This window comes from Octodon degus, unplaced genomic scaffold (assembly GCF_000260255.1).
Source record: "Octodon degus isolate 3935 unplaced genomic scaffold, OctDeg1.0 scaffold00003, whole genome shotgun sequence".
Lineage (NCBI taxonomy): Eukaryota > Metazoa > Chordata > Mammalia > Rodentia > Octodontidae > Octodon > Octodon degus.
Genome location: NW_004524579.1, coordinates 32,648,465 through 32,656,686, shown reverse-complemented (window position 1 = coordinate 32,656,686; position 8,222 = coordinate 32,648,465). Strand labels below are relative to the sequence as shown.

At 41.6% G+C, this 8,222-nt stretch overlaps 1 pseudogene; it reads left to right on the top strand.

The window, feature by feature from the left end:
* The first annotated feature begins 3,852 nt into the window (after positions 1 to 3,852).
* Positions 3,853 to 5,473, top strand: LOC101577622 (annotated as a pseudogene).
* The last annotated feature ends 2,749 nt before the right edge of the window (positions 5,474 to 8,222 follow it).

The window sequence follows — 8,222 nt, the reverse complement described above, 5'->3', positions numbered from 1 at the left end:
ATTAATTTGTCTTTTGCTGATGACTAGTGATGCTGAGAAATTTTTTATGTATCTTCTGGTCATCTGTGTAATTTTTGAGAAACATTTATTCAGGCCCTTTGCCTACTTTTTAAGTAAGGATATTTATTTTCTTGTTATTGAGTTCCTTGCATTCTTGCATGCATTAGCTTATTGTTAGATGTATGAATTGCTAATACTTTGTCCCAGAAAATGCGTTCTCTTTTTACTCTGTTACTTCATTTGCTGTGCAGACAGTTTTAGATAAATGTGCTTCTATTTGTCTATTTTGGTTTTGTTGCCTGTGGTTGGAAGACCTTAGCTAAGACATAATTGCCCACATTAAGGTCATGGAATTTTTCTCTACATTTTATTCATTTTACAGTTCTGGTCTTGGTTTTGAAACTTTCATATTAACCTGAGCCCTGAATATTGGGTGAGATAAGGTTCACCTTTCATGCTGCGTGTGTGGACCAATCTTCCCAGCACCTGTTCTTGAAGAGCCTGTCCTTTTCCCACTGTGGGTTCTTGGCACCTTTCCTTGGAAATCAATTGACCACAAATCTGTAACTTTGACGGTAAATTTCTGCGCTTTCTACCCTGCTTCACTGGTCCTTGTATCCATTTTTATGTCAATATCATATTGCTCTGATTATTTCCACTTTGTAATAGATCTTTAAGTCAATAGTACAATGTCTGTAGCTTTGTTCTACCTGCTCAAGATTGGCTTGGCTATTTGGGGGTCTTTTCTAGTTCCATGCACATTTTAGGGTTGTTTTTTTATTTCTATGGCATTGGAATTTTTACAGATTTTTCACTGAATCTGTAGTTTCTATAGTAGTATCGACTTGTAACCATATTAAATTTTCCAATCTATAATCATGAGATGTTTTTTCATTCATAAATATATATTGTGAATATATTGACATTTTGATTAGGCTTAATGCACTGAAACCTCCATTTTCAGAGTTTGGCTGCACAATAAGAGATGAGCAGAAAATAAACTGGTTGAAATAACTGTGGCCTAGCAAAAAGTAAATTGCTTTAAGATAACCAGGGTTGATATATGTTTTATATCTTTTTCTCAATGGCTTCTAACCCTAGTGGCTTAGTCCTTTATATCATGAAAGGTGCTAACAACACTGTCAGTGCCTCCTCATAGAAAATGTGGTTGTTCCAGAAGCCGCATTCTTTGTGTCAGTCACTGTGTGTTCTTGAGCTCACACTCATCTTTCACTTTGATTGATTGCTAGCTCATGAATTGTACCAACTCTTGTCAACCTTAAACCTAGTCAAACTTCAAACTGCGTGGTCCATCCTAATGTCTTAAGCCTCTTTATTCTGTTCTTAAAGTCTGATCTCCACATTGTGTATCCTACCTTTTACCTCCTAAAAAAAAAATTTTTTTTTTCGGAACCAGGGATTGAACTCAGGCCCTTGCACTTGCCAGGGAAGCGCTTATTCTACTGAGCCATCTCCCTGGCCCCTTTACCTTAATTATTTACTGTCCCCATCTTGCCTTCATGCCTCTTTTCCTGCTTTTTCTTTAGGCCAAGAGTCATCTGACTTCCTATACTTTTCTCCTATCTCATAGAAAATTCAGAATATTTATAAAATTATCACCTATACATTGTTGAGGTTTTATGCAGTCTATATTTTTAAAATACATACCATAGGATTTTTTTGCTTGTTTATATGAATCTGATAAGTTGTACAACCATTTCTTATTTATAATTACTATAGTTTACTGAACTATGCTTTCATATTTAATATATTAGACAATCTAAAAGTACAGCACATTAGATGAAAAGGGATGAGTGAATGTGGCCAAACTGGAGAAAACTGCACCCACCACACCACTGTTGTTAGCAGCACAGCAATTCTACTTGACTTGTGCATCCCCCTCACCCCCCGCTGGGCTATTTTATCCACCTGCATTACTCCATTAAGGGAGAAGAGTATATGTAACTGTGTGTGTGTGGTCATTTCCAAACTAGAAGTTACTGCAGTTTTCCTTCTTTTTTTTCCTTCTTTTCTAAAGAAGACTCAACCACTTGAAAGATAGAAACTCACTGAACACAATAGAAAAGTGACATGTGTTATATCATATTGCTTTTTATTGATCTTTGTGGCTTAGTTTATTTGCTCTCCATATTTTTCACCTACAAAATTGACAAATTTACAAAAAAATTCTAATTGGGAATGAGAGAGCCTCTAAACTATAAAAATTTTTCATGTGTTAAGAGCCCATTAGCAGACAAGCCCAGACCTAGTAAAAAACACAACTTGAGAGAGACCGTGAAGTAGTCTTTAACTTGTACTCTTGCAAACATGTTTCACCAACTTAGACGATTTACTAACTACAAAGAAAAATACTCCTGTGAACTAATTAAAGTTCTCTGGGGTCACAAGTTAAGGTGATATTGACAAATATTAACAAAGTTATTGCCTAGGACCTAAAAATAAGTTCCAAATATCTTTAAAAAGAGTATTGTCATTTCTTTTGTTACCCTGAAAATGGTGTCTTATATAAATATTATTATGAGCCAAGATTCATTTTGTGTAATATCCATATTTATATATTCATATGTATTTATTAATGTTCATATATATTTTTATGGCAGTTTGACTCTTAAAGTTCAATGTTCTTTTTCACAAGGAGCATTTTGTACATCAAAATACTAACAACCTTTTTTAAATTTAACCCTATGAGTTGCGAAATTTTTCCTTTTAAAAAAATTTTTTAAAGAATTTTTTTTACATTTATTTATTGTGTGTGTGTGACATTTATTTATTGTGTGTGTGTGTGTGTGTGTGTGTGTGTGTGTGTGTGTGGCCAACTCAGCCCACCAGGGGGCGCGGCTGGCTGGCATGTGGTGCTGGGGGATCGAACCGCGGTCCCTGTGCTTTGCTAAGCTTAGTTTGTTCCAAGTAGGTGCTTTAGACCACTGAGCCATTTCTCCAGCCCCTAAAAAAATTTTTAACAATAATGTTACTATAAATTTTTAGACTTATTGAAGTTTTAAGTACTTTGGGGGTTAACCAATATCTGGTCTTTATGCTTCGATTTTCATCAATTAACTCATTCATGTTAGTGTATTTAAAACCAAATTCTGTTTCTACACAAATATTTAACCGATTCTCTCAAAGTATTTATTGCATAATTTTTCTTTTATGCTACCAATTCAAGACAGTTTCTCATTGTACATTTTGGCTTGTTTGTTGCAGTACTGAGAATTGAACCTACAGCCCTCACAATAAACCACATCCAAAGCCTGTTTAAAAAATTAAAAAAAAAACAAACCCTCTGAATAGAACCCATTGCCTACCTATATACTGAAATACATCCCAGCCCTTTTTCTGGCTTTTACTTTGAAGTAGGGTCTCTCTAAGTTCTCTGTGCTGGAGTCTAGTTTTCAATTCTCCTTCCTCAACCTTCTAGAGCCCTAGAATTAGAGGCCTGCCTCATGTGCCCGGACTGTATATTGTTGTGTCCAAGTTCCTCTGAATGATTTATCCTAACTATGAATAAATGTAATTATTTAATAAAGATCCCAAGACAAAGGCTCTTTTAGGCCTCTGTCCACCATGCACAGGGCATTTTAATAAATACTGTCTGAACACCCAAACTTTGTATTTTATTTGAGCTTTAAAAATTTGATGTGAGAGGAAAAAAGAAAATAAAAAAGTGAGAAGATGGCAAATCAAAGCATCTAGTTTCTGCCAAGGGCAAGGACCCCAGCATGGCAAGCAGAGCCTAGGGTGGAGTGCCTGATTTGGTCTGGTCCTGATCTGGGGTCCCTCACCAGCAGAAGAGCAACCTGAGAATGTGGAGCAGGCCCAGCTAGATCTACAATGTATGAGCCATCCAGAAAGGCATCCTCCTTAGAACTGAAGCCGGGAAATACTCCAGAGCAGAATGTCAGGACCAGCTCTTCCGATGGCGGAGATGACAGCTTCATGGTCATAGTTCAAGAGGAAACTGCACTGAAATGGTCAATGGAGCAACATGGGAAGCCCATGAAGGACTAGAAGATAAGGAGCCACCACACAACAGGTCTGTCTTGGAGCTGCCAGAAGAGGTGTTGGAGTATGTCCTGCCGTTCCTCTCGCAGCATGAAGAGCACAGGACTGTGGCCCTCATCTACAAAGAGTCGTATTGGCTTATCAAAGGAGTAACCCTCCAGGGTACCATGGTTGCATGAAGGCTGTCCAGGAAAGAAACGTTCCATGAGCCGCTTTTACCCTACCCTAGAACCTCAGTTGTTCAGTGGCTCTCACACATTGAATGCTATTATGATGTTAATCAGTCTACATATGTGCTTGGAACTTGTACCCAGAGAAGCTGCAATGCTGCCTTCAATTACCTCTGGAGATTTGACCTCAATAACGAAGTATAAATTTGACCTTTGGCTTTAGACTCCTACTGTCCTAATGCTGGAGTGACTTTAGCTGTGTACAAGGACTTGCTAGTGACATTTTGTGGCTGGACAGGACCCATCCCTTATCCTTTACACCAACCAGTGAAATTCTTTGATGAAATATACACTTACCCTCTAAAGACTAGCATAACTGCCTGTGGCAACTCATGGGCCACTTCCCATAGCCAGCCATTCCTCTTGTGTGATAGGTGATAAGACAATTATCTGGAAGCTCCAGAGGGCCCCAGTAAATGAGCAATGATGTCTGAGTCCTTGACCTCAAGCAGTGAGCATGATCCAAGCTGAACATGGCTGGCCACAATGCTCATCGTCAAGGTAGCCAATCTCAGATTGTCACAGACAATGCAACTGTTTTGATCCTTGGAAGGCATGGCAAGCCCAACACTGTTTTCAAGGATGCTTGGTTGCTGAACATGCCCTTGGTTCCTGGGGTTGGCAGCCACTCAAAGAAGAAAATGAAGGTTGTGTGGCTCCAGAACTACTGTGCCATCCAGCCTGCTGGGTGAAAGAGTGTGTGTGGTCTTTAGCCAGGCTCCTAGTGGGAAAACCCCTAGGGCGTTTGAAGTCCCTGTCACCTATTAATGCCACTCCTCCAGCCCTGGTTCCTGAAACCTGAGAGTGCTGCTCAAAGTCTCCAGAAGGAGTATGGATGAAGCTCCATGTGTTAATGGCCCCTCTAGGACACTGAGGCTGGAGCCTCAAAGGCAGACTTCCGGTTTCTGGAAAGGGAGCTGTTGCCTAGCTGAGGAGATGGCTCTCCTCTCCTCAACAGTGGAAGTTTATCTCCAAGAAGGCAGCTGTCAGTGGCTCTTCCTTGGACAGTCCTGGGCAGGTCCAACATTTAAGAACTCCAGCTGCTGCTGAAGGATACAATCTAAAAAGGGACTTTTTTAAACTTCTGATAAGGATCAGAAAGATCAGCTCAGAAAGATCTGAAACTAAGGTCTACAGTTCTGAGTTGAGACCTAAAACCTGCTTCAGGTAGGAATCATGTGGATGGCATGGACAGCCATACCATTGGGGGGAACTCCTGAAACCAGCCTGTGTGCAGTGGTCCAAGGCAGGGTGAACTCATATTCAGAGGCCTCCTTCCAAGAAGCAGAATGTGAAGTACCAACCCTAAACAGATGCTTTACACTTTGTGTGTGCAGAGATGGTGTGTTGGGATTCCCTTTCTCTTTCTGTGGCTTTTAATTTGGAATTTTTGCCAGGCATGGTGGTGCATACTTCTAGTTCCAGCACTAGGGAAGCTGAGACAGGAGGATCATTCACTGAGAGTTTGAGGCCAGCTTGTGCTACCCAGTGAGTTCAAGGGTAACCTGAACCACATAATAAGACATTGTCTTTAAAAAAAAAATTTAGGGCCTGCTGCGCTGGCCCCATCCCCCAGGCACGCTGAGATAGCAATTGAGACAGGGCATGGTAACGCACACCTATAGTCCCAGCTCTTGGGAGGCTGTAAACAGGTGGTTCACTACAAGTTTGATCTAGTAGTAAGACCCTAAACACCCTGTAGACCCTTCCCTAAAATACAGAATGAATGAATGAATGAATGAATGAATGAATGAATGAGGAATTTTTCAATGCATAAACAGTTGTACTAAGATTTTAGGAAATAATAACAGTATTCCTACCCAAAACCCAATCTAAATGACTCCAAGTAGGAATTAAATCTTCATCAAGAAAGAAAATTATATATGAAAATACATTATAGCCAACTCTGTTACAAAAAAAGGAGAGATCTCCACCCTAGTTCAGATAAAATCATTACTGTGTTTAGTAGAGGTTGTGCCACATTTTTCTATTTTGCTGACAACTTACTGAACTGAGAGTCTTTGTGTTTGCAATACAAACTGAAGATCCTCCTGCATGATTTTATGTGACCTTCTTTGAATTCAAGAGCAGAAAGAGCATAGGAAAGACGTAAAGGAGATGTCAGCACAGCCCCCACCTCTGCAGGTGCTGACAGAAAGAAACCCAGAAGAAAACCACAGGGGATCTGGGAAGGCTCTGGATGTCCTGTGCCTGGTCCCTTTCTGCCCTGTGACACCCAGCAAGTCACCCAGTGAGAGCTTTCTTTTCCAAGTGTGCCAGGATCATTGAGAAGAGGCCAGGCAGTAGATGTCATATCGGTTGGTCTCAGAAAACATTTGCTCTCTGACACCAGAATATTTTTCTTCTTTCTTTTTTTAATGTAATTCATACAGGATCTACAGGGTCTCACTACACAGATCAGACTCATAGTAATGCTCCTGTTTTCAGCCTCCCAAGTGCTGGTATTATAGGCACGCACCACCACACCCAGTCTCAATCCCCATGTCAGTGCACCCTGGGGGCAGGGCCAGCATGGCAGGCCGGGGATCAAACCCCAGCTGCTGTATCTGCCTAAGCAGGTGCTATAATCCACTGAGCTATTTGGCAGGCCCCAGACGTTTCCTAGAAGTATTTCCAGAGCCCTTTCCCTGGTATCCTTAGGCCAGTAGGTCAGAAAGCTATGGTGCTACTACTATGAAAAAGCCTGGAAGCATTGAAAAGTGCTTTTTTTCTCCCCTGTGGACTTTTTAGCCCCAGAGAACACTGAGAAAAATTATCTCTATTTGTAGAATGTAGAAATCGGTTCCCAAAGGGATCCTGTTAACACTTCCTTCCAAAAACGGGGAGTTTTTTTCCCCCTGTGATGTATTCTTGTGCCAGGCAATTGACAGGTGACTAGATTGCATGTCATGTACTTGATCTTTGTGACACCTGGCTCCCCAGGGGAGCCGCTTCTTCACTTGTGCTTGTCTTGAAGTTCATGTGTCACCCAAGTAGAGCTTGGGTTTTCGAGTTGCATTTCTAAGATAGACACAATCAAGTAAGAACATGTCTTTGGTTAATACAGAAAGAAGTTAACTTGTCTCCAAATCATGTCTGGGACACAGGAGATGTCAAATGAGTTTATTTCAAATGAGACTAAATACAGTTTTGATGATTTCTCCCAGGCACAAACCATCCTCAGCTGGCCCTACCCCAGCCAGCAGTTCCCAGTCTTCCTGCTAAGTGTGTTTTCTCCTGCTACATCATGCTGAATACTGCCCCTCACTGTCAGCTCTGCCAAGTGTGGTCTTCATGGGAAAGTGCCCTGGTGCCAAGCCCAGGAAAGGGCCAGCTCAAAGGAGGGTATGTGTTCCCAAAGTTGCTGTACTGTACCCTCAGAGGAGAAACAGGCCATGTGCTTGCTTCCTCTGGTGTCGCACCACTCAAAGCCGTGCCCCAGGCTTCCCAAACTCTTCACTCTGTGCTGATGCCAGTCCTTCCTCCACCACGACTGTCCTATTGCATGGAGTTCTCATTTACAAGGCAAAGCTGGCCCGGAAGAGTGGCAGCCTACTATGTGTGGCATCATTGTTGCTGCTGAGCCTGACCCATGATGCTGTATTTGTGCACAGACAGTAACTCCACAGTCAGATCCCACATAAGTATAAAATAGTAGGAAGCCCGAAGGTTCAGATTCTCCATTTTTCAGTCTTTCTCATTGTCCTGTAGCCTTCCCAAGCCAGCTGTCAACCTGTTGATTCCTCTTCTTTCCCAAGTGGGCAAGTGACAGAAATGTTGATTCTCCTAGAAAGTAATCTAGTTCTTCCTCTGAATCCCATGCACCCCAGTATTATCTGCACCACTGGGAACCATACTGCCCCTTACAGCCATCTGAGAAAAACTTGCCTCCTTCATACCCGGTGGTGTGGACCTCAGCTCCTGGACCATGGGAAAGCAACTTCTGAGGCCCTTGGGAGGCCACCTGCA